This window comes from Pan troglodytes, chromosome 4 (assembly GCF_028858775.2).
Source record: "Pan troglodytes isolate AG18354 chromosome 4, NHGRI_mPanTro3-v2.0_pri, whole genome shotgun sequence".
Lineage (NCBI taxonomy): Eukaryota > Metazoa > Chordata > Mammalia > Primates > Hominidae > Pan > Pan troglodytes.
This window is the reverse complement of record NC_072402.2, coordinates 173,711,800-173,729,276: the sequence shown is the minus strand read 5'-3', so window position 1 is coordinate 173,729,276 and position 17,477 is coordinate 173,711,800. Positions and strand designations below refer to the sequence as shown.

General features: G+C 43.9%; 1 pseudogene across 8 annotated transcripts in view; it reads right to left on the bottom strand.

Annotated features, from left to right (window-relative positions):
• LOC735361 (protein FAM153B) overlaps nt 1-17,356 on the bottom strand; it is a 40,407-nt pseudogene extending 23,051 nt beyond the window's left edge. For 4 of the 8 annotated variants that reach the window (XR_010157054.1, XR_010157051.1, XR_010157053.1 and 1 more), the window contains exons 1-10: nt 17,214-17,356; nt 12,691-12,749; nt 11,802-11,826; nt 8,430-8,454; nt 5,296-5,372; nt 4,817-4,841; nt 3,637-3,707; nt 3,150-3,174; nt 1,078-1,148; nt 611-641 (exon numbers count right to left, since the gene is read on the bottom strand). The product of XR_010157054.1 is annotated as a protein FAM153B, transcript variant X7 (transcript). Of the gene's footprint in view, nt 1-610; nt 642-1,077; nt 1,149-3,149; nt 3,175-3,636; nt 3,708-4,816; nt 4,842-5,295; nt 5,373-8,429; nt 8,455-8,922; nt 9,003-11,801; nt 11,827-12,690; nt 12,750-14,958; nt 15,103-17,213 lie in introns of those variants that run through there. The other 4 variants (XR_010157050.1, XR_008615351.2, XR_008615352.2 and 1 more) reach the window with 3 other exon arrangements.
• Nucleotides 17,357-17,477: the final 121 nt, after the last annotated feature.

Sequence of the window (17,477 nt, the reverse complement as noted above, 5' to 3'; positions counted from 1 at the left end):
CTGGAATAACTTGGCCTAGCAAGAAATTATACCAGGGCTTTGTGATAAATTCAGTGTAGTAGCTCATGGCATTAACCTTCCACTCATCCCTGAGTTCACATGTGCCTCTTCCATTTAAAAGACCAAGAGCTTGGGAAATTCAACTCTGCAGCATGTCCATCTGAGGACTGGGGATATTAAACTTATCTTCAGGTACAGCTGTGGTGGAGGATGAATGGGTTGATTTATGCAAACTGTGCAGTGGTGATGGAATTTTTCTTGAACATTGATCCTCATGTTGTGCTTTGCAGATGGGAGTGTGTTTTCTGGGGAAATGCACACACACTCCCAAAGACATCCACAATCATTCCATATAAACTCTCTCCTCTGTCCCTCCCATCTCTGATGTACCACCCCACCTTACATGACACTGCTGCTTCCAGGGATGACAGTAGCATGGTTAGAGTGGTTTACTGGATCTTAGCATTCTTTTAAACCAAACTTCCCAAATCTCATTTCTGGCAGAAAGCTCAAACCAGAGTGGCTCTTGAACAAAGGCAGGCAAAACAGTGCCATCTTTGCAACTCTAATATTTTGAACCTAAACAAAGAGATGATCCCAGAATACGTACGTTCGGCCAGTGTGTCTGGGTCCCCCTCCATCTAGAGAAAAACAAAACACTATGAGGATCAGACCAGGCTGTGTCCTGTGTGCACAGGTCTTCTCTTCACCTGTTTATGTTAAAAAAACAGATGGTAAATAGTACTTGAGACAATGGCCCCGATATCTGGAAGACATTCGTGGAAAGGCACAAGATTTTTGTGCAAGATTTTCAATTGTTTTTGTTTGACAATTCCAAATTTTTCTCAAGAAGAAGACATTTCTCTTAAGGAAAATGCCTGCTGACACACAGTTTGTAAGTGTGGATGCCATCTGAAACCACTCTTTAGTTGATAATGAATGCTGACATTTGCCCACCAAGAAATTCTGTCAGTCACCTATAGTGTACATGGCGAGATGTATATAGCTTAATTCAATTGAAACAGAGAAACCAAGAGAAATAAAATTTCCTTTTCAGAGGAAAGAAGACGACTTTACCATGTGAACCCCTGTGGCTTCCTCAGAGACTGTCTGCCCTGGCATATGCTCCTCCAGGTCTTCCAGGTCACCTAGGAAACAGAGTCGCTATAAGCACATGAGCTCCACTGAGTGAATCCCTCAGGTAGTCTTGGAGCTGTGGACACGGGGCTGGCGTGTGTGGAAAGGTGTGTTCACAGCACAGACTCAGCTGCTGCCGGTCCATCCTCCATGGTGGAGAGGGAAGGCAAATGGTGAAGGAAGGCATCAGGAAGGCCTCAGAAGACAGAGCCTTGGTCCTCTAGCTAAGGCGACCTCTTTGAGATGAAGCAACCCATCTCAAACAGGGCACACCACACAGTGTTTCCCTGGAGCATCGACGGCTTCTCCTTCCTAATCTGACCTGAGCTAACTTGCCCTCCCTTCTTGATCCCCTAGAGGTCATTTCCTCCCCAGGATCCACGTGTCCTGCTGCTGTGTATTTTGTCCCTCCTAGAATTATTATTATTATTTTTTTTGAGATGGAGTTACGCTCTTCTTGCCCCAGCTGGAGTATAATTGTGCAATCTCAACCCACCACCACCTCTGCCTCCCAGGTTCAAGTGATTCTCCAGCCTCAGCCTCCTGAGTAGCTGGGATTATAGGCATGCATCACCATGCCCAGTTAATTCTGTATTTTTAGGAGAGATGGGTTTTCTCCATGTTGGTCAGCCTGGTTTCGAACTCCTGACCTCAGGTGATCCACCCGTCTTGGCCCCCCAAACTGCTGGAATTACAGGTGTGAGCCACCACGCCTGACCAGAATATTCTGTACTAGAAACAAAGCAACCTTTCTTCAATGAGGAGATTAATTCTATCAAAATATTCTATGTATTCACTAACCTTTTGTTTTAAAGAAGACTAAGCCGAGACTTGAAAATACTCAATTATCCTACCATTTAAAGATGACCGCTACTTGGCCCGTGATGTTTGTCCTTCTGCTTTTCCTTTTAACACAGTGTGTGTGTGCCATGGGACCTGCTGCTGCTCATGCTCACACTGGCTCCAGCACTAGGACAGCCCATCATGGGGGCAGCAGGTGGGGGTGCTGAACCTCTCCAACCCAGCTGTGTAGAAGAGTCCAGCAAAGAAGATGAGCACCAGGATAACACCCAAGTTTTTCCTTCAGTTCTTATTTGGTGCTGTGTCTTGGGTGTGTGTGCTGAACTGCAGCATATGTAAGGCTTGTGGAGTTTATGCCGTTAAATACAATATAACACGCCTGATTATTTTCTGCTTTGGATCAGGAGATGAGAAAATAACACAGCACTGCAGCCAAAAGCCTGACCTCGCAATGTCTGTTTCCCATTTGTCACCACACCAAAGTCCACTGTAAAATGTACTTATTCCTACACTGAGTTACGTGACCATTGAGACAATCCTATATGAGAGACAGTGTTTGGGATTTCTGAAGGCCATCCAACTTCCATATGCACACATAGGTGCTAAAACTCTCTGGCATAACAACAAATTATATCTGAACCATGTGATTACTTCAGAGTAGTAGCCCATGGCATCAACCTTCCACCCACTCCTGAGTTCACCTCTGCCTCTTGCACCGAGGAGATAAAGCGCTTGGCAAATTCATCTCTGCACTATCTCCGACTGCGTACTGGGGATATTAAACTGGCCTTCAGCTACAGCTGTGGTGGAGGATAAATGGGCAGATTGACGTTAAGGTGTGCAGTGGTAATGGAATTTTTATTTACAACACTCATCTTTGTGTTGAGCTGTGCACATGGAAGCATGCTATCTGGAGAAATGTACACATCCTCCCAAAGACATTCATAATCACTATACATAGACTCTCTTCTTATACCCGCCCCCCACCTTGATGCACCTCATTCGATTTCATAGAATGACACGGCAGCTAACAGAGACTACGTAGGATGGTCACCACTCGTCAGTACACTCTTAGAAATTTCTTCCCAAACCTCATTTTCCAATAGGAAGCTCCAATGAGAGTAGTTCTCCAGAAAAAGCAGGCAAGAACGTGTCACCTTTCTCAACACTAAGATTTTTCCTTAGCAAAAAGGTGATCCCAGAATACGTACCGTTGGTTTGGGTGCCTGTGTCTGCCTGCGTTTAGAGAAAGAAAAACACCATGAGGGTAAGATCATGCTGTCTCTGTGCACAGGTCTTTTCTAAACTTGGTGCTATTAGAAAACCAGATGGGAAATTCTGGTGGAGGCAATGGCCACAAAAATAAAGCCTAGAGAACACTTGTAGAAAGGCACCAGGTTTTTGTGCAAGATTATTTAAAATTTATTTTGGTTGCAAATTCATAATTCTCAAAAAGGTTTTTCTCCTGAGGACAATGCTTGCTGACATAGTTTGTAACTGAAGCTGTCATCTATGAATGCCATCTTCAATCAGTTCTTAGTTAGTAATGAATTCTCATTTTACATTTTCCCACCAAGAAATTCTGTAAGTCATCTATAATGTACATGGCAGTAAGATTTTCCTATCTTTATTCAAGTGAAATTGAAAGAAACCTAGGAAAATGAAATTCCCCTTTCAGACAAAAAAAGAACAACTTACATGGGCAACAGTGAGGAGACTCTGATTGGATGCTTCAGGGAGATGTTCTGCTATAAACTCCTCTAGATGATCTAGGAGAAATAGGGTAAGTGTCACTGCATGGATTCTGCTGAGGGAATCCCTCGGGTTGTATTGGGTGGTGTGGACATGAGGCTGGCATGTGTGAAGAAGGTGGGCTACCCCAGACGGAGCCGCAGGCCCTTTCTCCTTGGTGGTGCAGGCAGGCAAATGAGACAACGAGGAAAGCCATGGGAACTAGAGCCTTGGTCCTCTGGCTAACGCAAGCTCATCAATGGCACTCAGCTGATCTCAAAGATGGCACACCATAGGGGCAGGCTGTGCTTCCCTACAACGTCTCAGGTTCCTCCTTCCTAATCTGACCTGAGCTAACTTGCCCTCCCTTTGTGATCCCTTCTGAGGTCATTTCCCCCTCAGGATCCACATGTGCTGCTGCTGTTCATCATCCCTCCTAAAACATTTTGTACTGCATAAAAGCAACCTTTCTTCAAAAAAATTTAACCTTTGGTGATCAAGCCTGGCAACTACTCTGTGTCTGGCCTGACCCTGAAGTCAAAAAAACTTATGACTTCACTGAACCTTTGAGTCAAACAGAATTAAACCAAGATTTGAAAATACTCAATTATCCTACCATTTAAAAATGACCCGCACTTAGCTTATTTGTCCTTCCACTCTTCCTTTTCAACACGATGTATGTGTCCACGGAGTCAGTTGCTGCTCATGCTCACGCTGACTCCAGCACTAGGACAGACCATCATGGGGGGCAGTAGGTGGGGGCGCTAACATTCTCCAAACTAGCTGTGCAGGAAATCCCACTGAGGTGATGGACACCAGAATAACACCCCAATTCTTCCTTGAGCTCTTATTCTGCACTGTGTATTGGATGTGTGGGCTGAATAAGGGCATGTGGAACACTTGTGGCCATCATGTTATTAAACATAGTAGAATATGTCCCTGATTGTTCTCTGCATTTTTTTTTTTTTTTGAGATGAAATCTCACTCTGTTGCCCAGGCTAGAATGCAGTGCCATGATCAAGGCTTAGGTGCAGCAAACCACCATGACACATTTATACCGATGTAACAAAGCTGCATGTTCTACACATGCATCCTAGAATTGCAAGCAAAATAAAAACAATAAAAAGAGTAAACCCAGAATACATACCTTCTGATGGAAAGCGTACACTTTTCTGCAAATAGAGAAAAGAAAAACATTATGAGAGTCAGACCACACTGTGGCCTGTGTGCACAGGTCTTTTCTGCATTGTTGACATTATAGAAAACCCAATGGAAATAGTGAAAATAGTCAACACAAGGGCCCCAAATTAAAGCCTAGAGGGCACATGGAAAGGCACAAGTTTTCTGTGCATGATTTCCAAGTTTATTTTCATTGCATGTTCACCATTAGTTTCAAGAAGAAAGCACTTCTCCTATGGAAAATGCTTACTGCCCTAGAGTTTTTAAGTGAACCTGTCATCTTGAATTCATTCTTGCTGGTAATTGACTCTGACTTTACAGCTGCCCACCAAGACATTCTGTAAGTCATCTATAATGTACATGGTAAGATGATCATCTCTTATCTCAATTTCTATGGAAGCTAAGATAAATAAAATTCCCACCTCAGATAAACAAAAAAGACTTTACCTTCACAGAGCCTGGCAACGTCTCCGAGAGTATCTCGGGTGGACACAATGGCTTGCCCAAGGAGCCTTCGTCACGCTCTAGGAAACACAGAGTAATTGTCAGCACGTTGGGTGCACTGAAGGAATCCGTCAGGCAGACTCCCGTGCTAAAAACACGGGGCTGGCACATGTAGACAAGGGGGGTTAACTGCAAAAACGGACCTCCTGCCACAACATCCTCCTTGGTGATGAAGAAAGGTCAATGAGACCATCAGGAAAGCCACGGAAGACAGAGCCTTGGCAGCACAGACATGCACTGCTGATGCCATGGCAGTGTCTCATCATTCCCCTATGCGTTTTGAGGCCTGGGAAATTTCCACTTTCCTGTTGAAATGTGACAATGTCATTTATCTTTCCTGGGTCTACATATGCCTCTCTTGCACTTTCCATTCATTTTATTGAACTTCAGACATTGTTGTGGTAAAACATATACAAAATTTATTATTGTAATCATTCAGTGCACACTTCAGGAACAGACAGACCAGAACCACAGGGGCAGAGAAGAGAAAACCTCACTGTTTGAGGAGCCCACCCTCTTCTCCCCGACCCTGGATTACAACCCACGCAGGTAACTGGGTAAGTGTGGGAACCCGGAGACTATAGAAAATGAGCAGAAAGTTTTTGCACACTTGTGCTAGATCTCAGAACAGGAATGCAGGCATCGGAACATCACTGGGGCCCAAGATGGGCTGCCCAGAGCTGAGCTCTGGGATGAGAAAGAAGGAGGAGGACACAGTCCCTGCCCTCCCAGTGACCAGCCATGGCCAGGATTCCTCCACCTGTGAGTAGGAGACTACAGACTTTGGGACTGATGATTGCAAGGCTGTCTCAGAGAAACTGATCTCTTATGGATCACACGGGAGGGTTGCAAGGACCACCTAAACTCCAGGGCAGCCCCTCTCCCTTTGTTGAGTTCAGCCTGCCTTAGAGCAAGGTCCCCTCCTCGCCTCCTCCAACACTAGCATTGGGCAGCTGCCCTGCCTGGGAGCTGAGGCTCCCTCCAGTAAAACAGAACTCTGGGCCAGGACACTCTTGGCCAATAGTAGCTACACAAGGACCACCTGTCCAGCGACTCCCAGAAGCTGATCTTTGTCCCAGCCACAGGGTGATCAAGCCTGGCAACTACTCTGTGTCTGGCCTGACCCTGAAGTCCATCCCTAATGATCATGTCCTCTCTGGGCTAAGTTGAACATTTCAGGAACTCACTCCTGTTCTCTGTCTCTCACTAATTTCTGCTGGTGCCATTGCTGTCAACACACAGGGAGATGGAGAAGACAAGAAACAAGAAAGTAGCTCCTCTGTCCAGGCTTTTGGGAAGATGGCCAATGTTCAGGCCAGCCATGAAGTCGGAGCTCAACTCCTCCTTCAGATGAGGCTTGAACATTCCGGCCGTGCCCAGGTGATGTAGAACTGACTCTCCTGATGTTGCATCTTGGCTTCCCTCGTGGCTTTGCTGCCCTCATGCCTTCCTTCTGCTCCTCCAAATCATGTTCCTCTGCAGGCCCAGGCCAAGGCTGTAGCCTGCTGTCTCTCACATAGAGCCCAACGGGCAGCTGTCTATGAATTTTTAGAGCCCCAATGTTGGTAACACTGATTTGTACCTTTAATCCCTCACAGCAGAAAGCCCCCTGAGTACCACAAAAAACTATATTCTAGAGATTAAAGATGACTAGGGGAATCGGGTTATGAGGAGACAGTTTCTGAGGTTAGTGAAGGACATTTTAAAATCACACCAGCCTGATTGTTTTACAATGTGGGATAAGTAATGACACCTACACAGCAATCAAATTTGATTTATACACAATAAGTTTCCACCAAATGCATACTCCAAGAAAAAACTCAAGCTAAATTTGGCGGAGTTTATATTCCTATTCACCGAAACCAACTGCGTTCACTTGTTTTGTTTTTGTTTTTTTTTTTGCAACAGCCTTCAGAAACAAACAAGCACCTTTGCCAACAGTCGGTTGAATGGGGACATCGTGGAGCCTCTGCAGTACCACAGCCGAGTTTGCTTTCCCACCTGCAGTGCATGAGCCACCCTCCATCATGCTAGGAAGGCAAGTGCTCACCCTGCCTCTCAGACCCTAGGGCAAACCCCTTGGTTTTCTTTTCATGTTGTAGTTTCTGAGCCGAGCACACAGAAACCATGACTAGGCTGAGGGATACAAGGCTGAAACTCTATATGACCCTGGAATTATCCATTCTGGGCCCCATTATCTTATGGTCAATATGAGGCCTCAGTGGAGAAAGTTGGGGTGATTTCACCCCAACCCCACCTGCAGGCTCCTCTCTTCTCAGTTTCCCAGCAGAACTCGCTGTAGCATGAGGCTGCTCCAGGGTCTAAATGCACAGGAAGAAGCCCTGCCCCACTCTCCCTGCTCAAGATGGGTGGTGGAGGGTCAGTTCTGAGGGCTTTGGTAGATAAAAGGCTTGTAAAGGAGGGAAGGGGCTAGAGTGAGGTGTCATGACCACTCCAGTGGCAGAGGAAATAGAAAGGCCTGTGAAGAGGTGAGGTTTATTAGAAAATAAAGTATAGCAGGGAATTCTCAATGAAAAAATAAAATTAGCAGAGATTCTGACACAGTCCTGTTCTATGGGTGTGCAGTAAGAATTTGCCTTTGTGTTGACAGGATTTCTTTTAGGTTTATTGAAGTGCCCTGTGCATGAAATAAACTGCAAACATTGGAAGCTTACAAGTTAATCTTTTTTTGTGCCTACAATAGGACCGCAATGGTGACGGAAATCTCTGTTGAGAATGTGGACACTAGAAACTCTGGGGATATGTAGTACGGAAACCCACACACCCCCCTCCCAGACACACTGACCACGGCACCACATGAATTCACAAAAGACACGGCAGGCCCCTTGCACGGGATCCCACTCCACCTTCAGAGAACACAGTTGCTCCCGGGGACTGCAGAATGTGGCCACTGTTTCTTATCTAGAAAAACCATTTCTCCCATCACAGTCTAGGTCCTCATTCACAACATGAAGCTCAGCTCAGGCTGCCTGTCTACAGGAAAGCCAGTGAGACAGGGCCACATTCCTCGACATCTGGATTACTCATCAGTATGAGAGGGGTTCCCCAATACGTACCACGTTGTGAAACTCCCAAGGATGTCTGTGATGACAGAAAATAAATTGCTATGAGCATCAGACCATGCTGTGTCCTGTGAGCACAGGACTTTTCTTCGCTTAGTGACATTAGAAAACAAGATGGAAAACCCGTGTTCAAAGGAACCCCAAAGAAGAACAGAGCAAATCAACTCATACTAAAGACACACATTTTTCTCAGAGGATATTTCCTCTGAAGTCCATGTTGGTTGGCAAGTAACTGATTTTGCTCCAAAGAGAGAACAAAATTAGTAAGGCAAAAGCTCCCTGCCCCACAATGTGTGACTGATGCTGTCATTTTCTCCCACTGTTTTAAATCAAGCCTCAGTGGGGACAGACTCTCACTTACAATTCCCCCCAAGGACACTGTGTAACTAAGATACATATTGTCAGATTCTCATATCTTAATTTAATCCAAATAAGATAAAGCTTAGAAAGCAACAGTTTTTTCTCAGACAAATCCAGGTGGCCTGACCTTCATCGCCTCTGGGTACTTCTTCCATATGCTGTATAGGTGGAGCTCCCGTAGTCGCCCTATTTGCCATTTCATCTCAACTAGGAGGACACAGAGTGACCGTCAGCACCTTGGTGGTGGTGCTCATGAACAATTCAGTAACACTGCTTGAGGTGGGCTTGGGAGGAGGGTAGCAGGCACAGGAGAGATGCAGGAAGAAAGAGAATCAGGGCCTTTGGCTTCCTAGCTCCAGGCCGCCTCAAACATATAATAGCCAATCTCGAACAGTGCACACCAGCAGTGCAGGCTGTGTGTCCCTGGCAGTCTCTTAGGGCTCCTCCTTCCTAATCTGAACTGAGCTAACTTGCCCTCTTATTGATCCCTGACAAAGTCATTTCCTCCTCACAATCCACATGTGCTGCTGATCTGTTTATCATCCCTTCTAGAAGATTTTGTACTAAACAAGAAGTAACCTTTCTTAAAATAGGAGATTTAATTCTAGCCAAAAGATTTTATTACTAACTTTCTGTTACAAGGCAAATAAACAGAGATTTGAAAATACTCTATTATCCTACCATTTAACGATGACCCCTACTTAGCATGTGATATTTGTTCTTCCACTCTTCCTTTTCAACACCATGTGTGTGCACCATGGAGTTCACTGCTGCTCATGCTCACACTGACTCCAGCACAGAGACAGTCTGTCATGGGGAGCAGCGAGGCGGGGCAAGGGGTGAGCACTGACCCTCTCCAACCCAGCTGTGCAGAGATTCCAGCAGGGAAAATGGGTGCCAGGCTAACACCCAAATTGAGTCTTGAGATTTTATTGGATGCTATGTGTTGGGATTGGTTTCCACTGAATTTCTAAGACTTGCGGTGATTATCTCATTAAATACAATAGAGTATGTCAGTGATTATTGTTTGCTTTTGAACAGGAGCTGAGGAATGACCTCAACGCTGTAGACCAAAAGCCTGAGGACTCTGTGTGTTTTACATTAATGATCACACTAAAGCCCACAGTGCAATGTATCTACTCAAGCAAACCCTGGGTTAGCTGACCATTGAGACCATCCGATAATGATAGTGTTTGGGATCTGAATAGGTTTTCATTCTTCCAGCACACAGAAGTGCTGGAATAACTTGGCCTAGCAAGAAATTATACCAGGGCTTTGTGACAAATTCAGTGTAGTAGCTCATGCCATTAACCTTCCGCTCATTCCCGAGTTCACATGTGCCTCTTCCATTTAAAAGACCAAGAGCTTGGGAAATTCAACTCTGCAGCATGTCCATCTGAGGACTGGGGATATTAAACTTATCTTCAGGTACAGCTGTGGTGGACGATGAATGGGTAGCTGAGTAGCTGGTATTACAGACATGTGCTCCCTGAGTAGCTGGTATTAAAGACATGTGCTTCCTGAGTAGCTGGTATTAGAGACATGTGCTCCCATGCCCAGCTAATTTTGTATTTTTAGTAGAGATGGGGTTTCTCCATGTTGATCAGGCTGGTCTTGAACTCCTGACCTTAGGTGATCCACCCTCCTTGGCGTCCCAAAGCACTGGGATTACAGGCATGAGCCACCGTCTCCAGCCAGAACATTTTGTACGAGGTAAAAAGCAACCTTTCTTCAAAGAGGTGATATAATTCTAGCCAATATATTCTACATATTCACTAACCTTTTGTTTCAAAGAAGACTAAACCAAGATTTGAAAATACTCAATTATCCTACCATTTAAAGATGACCTCTACTTGGCCTGTGATATTTGTCCTTCTGCTCTTTCTTTTAACACTGTGTGTGTGTGTCATGGGGCCCGCTGTTGCTCATACTCACACTGGCTCCAGGAATGGGACAGCCCTTCATGGGTGACAGCAGGTGGGGGCGCTGACCCTCTGTTACCCAGCTGTGCAGAGATTCCAGCAGACGAGATGGGCACCAGGCTAACAGCCAATTGGCTCTGTGAGATCTTGTTGGGTGCTGTGTCTTGGGTATGTGTGCTACTGAATTGGAGCATTTCTAATGTTTCTGGTGATGATCTCATTAAATATAATAGAATATATCTCTGAATGTTCTCTGCCCTTGACCAGGAACTGAGGAATACCCCATCACTTAAGACCAAAGGCCTGGCAGCTCCCTCTGTATGTTTCATATTAATGACCGCACCCAAGTTCACTGTACAATGAACCTACTCAAACTCTGGGTCAGCTGACCATTGAGACCATTCTATTGTGGTATACAGTGCTGGAGATCTTTATAGGCCAACATACTTCCACATACACATAGATGCTAAGGACTCTCTGACATGGTGACAAGTTACACCAGGGCCATGTTATAACTTCAGACTAGTAGCCCACAGCATCACCCTTCCACCCATTCCCGAGTTCATCTATGCCATTTCCATTTAGGAGACCAAAAGCCTGAAAAATTCATCTCTACATCATCTCCATGTGAGGACTTGGGATATTAAACTTACCTTCAGCTACAGCTGTGGTGAGGAATGAATGGGTTGATTTTTTGCAAAAATGCAGTGGTGATCAAATTTTGTTTCTAGAATATCAATCTTTGTGTTGTGCTTTGCATATGGGAACATATTTTCTGGGGAAAAGCACACAAACTCGCAGAGACATTCACAATCATTCCACATTGACTCATTCCTCCATACCTCCCAACTCTGATTCACAACACCCTCTTCTATCCAAATGACCCTGTTCCTTCCAAGCACCAGAGTCAACGGTCACATTTCTTGACCAGGTTCTTCACTTGTCAAGACAAAAGTGCTTGAACCACATTTCTGGCAGGAAGTTCAAACCAGAGTGGCTCTCCAGAAAAAATGAGGCAAGAAAGTGTCACCTTTGTCAACACTAGAATTTTTCCTCAGCATAGGGGTGATTCCAGAATACGTACTGTCTCTCTCTGTGTCTTTGTCCACCTGCATTTAGAGAAAAACAAAACACTACAAGGGTCAGACCATGCTGTGTCCTGTGTGCACAGGTTTTCCTTTTCCCTCCCTCCCTTCCTTTTCTCTTTCTTTCTTTTTCTTTCTCTTTCTTTCTTTTCTTTCTTTTTCTTTCTTTCTCTTTTTCTCTTTCCTTCCTTCTTTCTTTCCCTTCCTTCTTTCTCTTCCTTCTTCCCTTCCCTTCTTCCTTCCTTCCTGCCTCTCTCTCTCTCTCTCTCTCTCCCCTACTCCCTCTCTCCCTTCCTCTCTCCCTTTCTTTGCTGGAATTTCGCTCTGTCACCCAGGCTGGAGTACAGTGTCATGATCATGGCTCACTGCAACATCCACCTCCTGGCCTCAAGCGATCCTGCTCCCTTAGCCTCCCCAGTAGCTGAGATTACAGTAGCCGGTCAGCATGCCCAGCTAATTTTTGTATTTTTAGTAGAGATGGGGTTTCACCATACAAGTCTTTTCTTTACTTGGTGACATTAGAAAAGCAGTTGGGAGACAGTGGTTGAGGCAATGGTCCTAAAGCCTCGAAGACACTTCTGGAAAGGCACAAGATTTTTATGCAAGACTTTCAAGATTGTTTTGGTTGTACAGTCACAATGTTGTAAGAAGAAAGCTTTTCCCCTAAAAAAATTCTTTCTGACATACAGTTCATAACTGAAGGTGTCATCTAAGAATGCCATCTGAGATCATTTCTTACCTGGTAATGACCCTCACATTTTCCCACCAAAATATTCTGTAAGTCATCTATAATGTACATGGTAAGATTTTCATATCTCAATTCAAATAAAATAAAAAAGAACCAAGAGCAACAAAATTTCCATCTCAGAAACATAAAGAAGAACTTACCATATGAACGCCCAGGACATCTTCAGATGAAGCTTCCTGCACCAGGTCCTCATCGTAATCTAGGAAACACAGAGTAACTGTCATCATGTTGGTTCCACTGAAGGAATCCCTTAGGCAACCTTGGATGCTAAGGACAGGGGGCTGGCATGTGTAAAGGAGGTGGGTTAAGGGTAGAAACTTGGCTGCCACTGGGACACCCTCCTGGGTGATGAGGGAAGGCAAATGAGATCATCAGGAAAGCCACAGAAGTCAGGACCTGGTTCTCTGGCTAAGCCCCCACACCACTGCGAAAAAGGCAGAGTTCACACAGGGTGGCACACAAATGCACTGCTGATTTCATGACAGTGTCCCATCACCCCCTTGTGCATTTTGAGGCCTGGTAAATTTCTTTTGTTGTTGAAATGTTATAATGTCATTTATCTTTCCTTGATCTACATATGCTCCTCCTGTACTTATCATCCATTTAATTGGCTTTAAAATCAGTATTGTGGCCAAAATACATCGTATTTATTATTTTAATAATCAAGTGCACACTTCAGGGGCATCAGTGCCATTCACAATTCTGTGCAGTAAACTAAATGTAATCCAAATCCAGATGTCTTACTTTCCACCTTAGGAAACTAGAGAAAAAAGTATAGTGTAATGTAAACCAGGCAACCCTCCTCCCCCAAAATATAACAATATTTGCAGAAATCAATGTAATAGAAATAATAAAATAAAGAAACTCAACAAAACCAAAAGCTGCTTCTTAGAAAAGATCAATAGAATTGGTAAACCTCCAGCAAGGCTAATCACAAAGAAAATACAGAAGACACGATGTACAAACAATATGAATAGAAGAGGAATTATCCTTGCTGATCCCATGATCATTAAGAAAATAATCACAGAATACTTTCAACAAATCTATGCCTGCAATTTTTTAAGTGCAGGAGTGAAAGTCTATTGAAAAGTTTGAGAGTAGGAATGACAGGAAGCACAGTAGCCTTTGATGAGAACCAAGCAGGCAACTTGTCAGATTCAAGTGTCTACACCCACAAATTTCCTAGCTTAGATGAAATGGACAAATGCCTTCAAAGGGAGAAACTACCATAACCACCCAAAGGAGAGACAGATAATCTGAGTAGGCCTCTATCATTATAGAATTTAATCAGGAAGTAATAACTTTAAAAAAAAATGCCCACATAATTGTACTGGTGAATTCTGCCTAACACAATGGAAAACATAGTCTTATCAGCAAGTGATCCAAATTCTACATATTTACCCAGCTAAATTAGAAAATTATGTTCATCTTAAAATCTGCACAAGAATGTGGGCAGCTTTATTCATAATTACCCAAATTGGAAGCAGCTGAGATGGTCTTCAGGCAGTGAGTGAACTAACTAACCCTGTTCGATGAAACCAATGGACTATTGTTCACTGATAAGAATTATTAAGCTGTTAAGCTTCAAAACGATACAAAAGATCTTACATGTATATTGCTAAGTAAAATAAGTTAGTTATACGTAGCTACATACTCTATGATTCCAACTCTATAAAATTCTGGAAAAGGAAACCTATAGAGGCAGTAAAATCATCCATAGTTGTCAGGAATCCTCAGAAAAGGAGAGGAATTAGTAGATGCAGCTCAGGTCATGTTTAGGATGTGAAATTATTCCGTCAGGGTGACAAAAGACATTGTCAGTTTGTCAAAACCCATAGGCTGGACAACACAGAGTGGACCTTGATGCTAACCCTAGATTTCTGTTCATAAGAATGTATCACTATTGGCTCAGTCACTGATGCTAACCTTGGACTTCTGTTCATAAGAATGTATCACTATTGGCTCAGTCATTGTTACGAGCGTTATCACACTCACAAAGATGGGATCACCAAAAAACACTGAAGAAGGTGGGTATATGGAAATTTTTGTTGCCACTTCCTCCATTTTTCGGTTACTTCCAAACAGTTTGAGGTGATGTCCATTACTTTACAAACCTGGCAACAATGTCTCAGAAAAAGATCCTTTTTAATTAATGTTTTAACAATCAGCAAAATGTCTACAATTTGCACTGAGATGTTATTTACTATTAAAAGTAAACCCAAATCTGGAATGGAAATACACCTTTACTCCTCTGGTTGTAGCACTAGTGATTGACTTAACACATTTAAATATGCACACATGAAATAAAGAATATAGCATCGCAATTTTATAATTGTCTGAAATATGAGACACTGAAGAATCTAGAAATCATATCATGAATGAACTGAATGACTGAATTTCCACAACACCTTCCATTGATGCAATTCTAGGGTATATACAGCCAGGATGCCAGTGATGCCAGTGATAGGTGATTGGCTTCTCACGCTCGCGGTGGCAGACAGTGGATTCCCCTGGCATCCTAGGATACACTATTTGATTCTCGTCACAACACACTGGGAAATGAATTAAAATAAAGACAGGTGTTGGTGTCTTGCCGCAAAAGATCAGAGAAATGAGTAATTATTTATTCACAGCTTAAATGTTTGATTCCATTGTTCATCATCTGCAGAGCAAAGCCCCCTGAATCTGAGTTGGGCTTCAGAAAGACTTGCACTGTGGGTTGCACGTATAAGTGTGCAGGCAAATGCCTGTATTGAGATGAGACATTACAGAAAGGTAGTAGATTGGAGTGACCAAGAGCATAGGGTCCGGAGCATAGGATCTGAGCTCAGGGACTTCTGAGAAGCTGCTAGAACCTGAGGAAGTTCTATAGATCCCTCTGTGCCTCCTAATGGCCTACGTTATGTTAAAAGGGTAAGAATAGTTAAATGGACCTAAAGCCTTAAAACGGGTGCTTCCTAAGTGACATAAAGTGTTCAATTATTTCATGTCTGGAAGAATAAGCCAGGCCCTTGGTAGTGGTTAATAGAGAAGCCACTTGGGGGACTCCAGGGCAGTGGAGGCTAAAATTCTTTTCATTCTTGACACGGGTCTCATGCTTTAGAACTCGTGAAAAGTTTTTGTTTGAATTTCCTGTGATGCCCACATCGGCCCAGAGAGATGGGCAGAGCAGGGGCTGCCACTCAGAGTTGACGGTTCAGGGAAGTGAAATGAAGAGATTTGAAGCGACCTGCCTAGGGTCACAACACTGACGAATGATAGATCTGGGACAAGAATTTGGTTGGTTTTCTGGGGACAGAGATCCCTGAATAACTGAGGCCTCTAAATCATGGCCTGGACCCTGAACCTGGAGCTCTTTCCACTCCCTTTCTCAATCCTCCTGCACCAAGGGCTCTTCAGGAAGGTTGATGTATTTGGAAGAGGTGGTGAGTCCAGAAAAAAGCCAAATCATTTAACAAAACAAAACTCCTGTCTCTAGGTTTTAACTCCTGGGCTAAAATATGGCACTTTCCTGCAAACGAAGCCTCTCTGAGGAACAAATTCAAATGTCTGGTCATCCTACCCATTGCCCTGTATTGTCAGCTGTCTGGCAGTGAGCACCCCTCCATGACCAACTGACCACAGCAAGGGACCAAGTTCTGCTTGGCCCCCAAGGTAGTTCGGAACTTAGGATATTCCAAACTAACTACCACTTGATGGCTGTGCCAAGAATAAACTTCCCTTCAACTGAACCATTCTGAAGAAGCAATTAATGGGAATTAACTGAAAATGTGGCCCCTCAGTGGATTTTTCAGCAGTTTATTCTGTATCTAGTCTATGAAAGAGTGTGTGTGGCGGGGGAGGCCGGGTGTGGTGGCTCACACCTATATCCCAGCACTTTGGGAGGCCAAGGTGGGCAGATCACAAGGTCAGGAGTTCAAGACCAGCCTGGTCAATATGGTGAAACCCTGTCTCTACTAAAAATACAAAAATTAGCCAGGCATGGTGGCAGGCACCCGTAGTCCCAGCTACTTGGGAGGCTGAGGCAGGAGAATCGCTTGAACCTGGGATGCAGAGGTTGCAAAGAGCTGAGATTGTGCCACTGCACTCCAGCCTGGGTGACAGAATGAGACTCTGCCAAAAAAAAAAAAAAAAAAAAAAAAAGAAAAGTCCAGGCACCGTGGCTCATGCCTGTAATCCCATCACTTTGGGAGGCCAAGGAAGGTGGATCAGGAGGTCAGGAGTTCAAGACCTCCCTTGCCAACATGGTAAAACCCTGTCTCTACTAAACATATGAAAATTAGCCATGCGTGGTGGCATATGCCTGTAATCCCAGCTACTCAGGAGGCTGAGGCAGGAGAATTGCTTAAACCTGGGAGGTGGAGGTTGCTGTGAGCCATTATCACACCACTGCATTCTAGCCTAGGCAACAGAGCAAGACTCTTCAAAAAAAAAAATTGGCATTGGAAACAGTGTATTTTCTAGAGAAAAGTATTTGAGGCAAAAATCTTGATAGAAGAATAAAAAAACACAAATTGAGTAATAAAACTCTGAAACATATTTATAAATCTGTAGACAAATAGGAGCTGGGGAAATAAAAAAAAATCAGAATGACATTTAACGTACAGGAAAACTGGCTCATCTGAAGAAATTGCAGTCAGAAGATGGAAATGAACATACATACCTTCGAGGAAACAACTATAAACACATCCCATTGTGAGTCCTCTGAGACAACTAAGCTGCGTTTACTGCCAACGGTCAGTTGCCAGAATGGCAGTTAAAATGAAAGGCAAGACCTATATCATCAGATCACCTCAGCAACAGGTCACAGTAGAATTTTCGCAAGCATCCATGTCACAATATGGGGCCCAACTGCTGTGATCTAGACTAGTCCATTGTCACATTGACAAGGGGTCACTTAGACTCCATGTTTCATTTCAAAAACTGA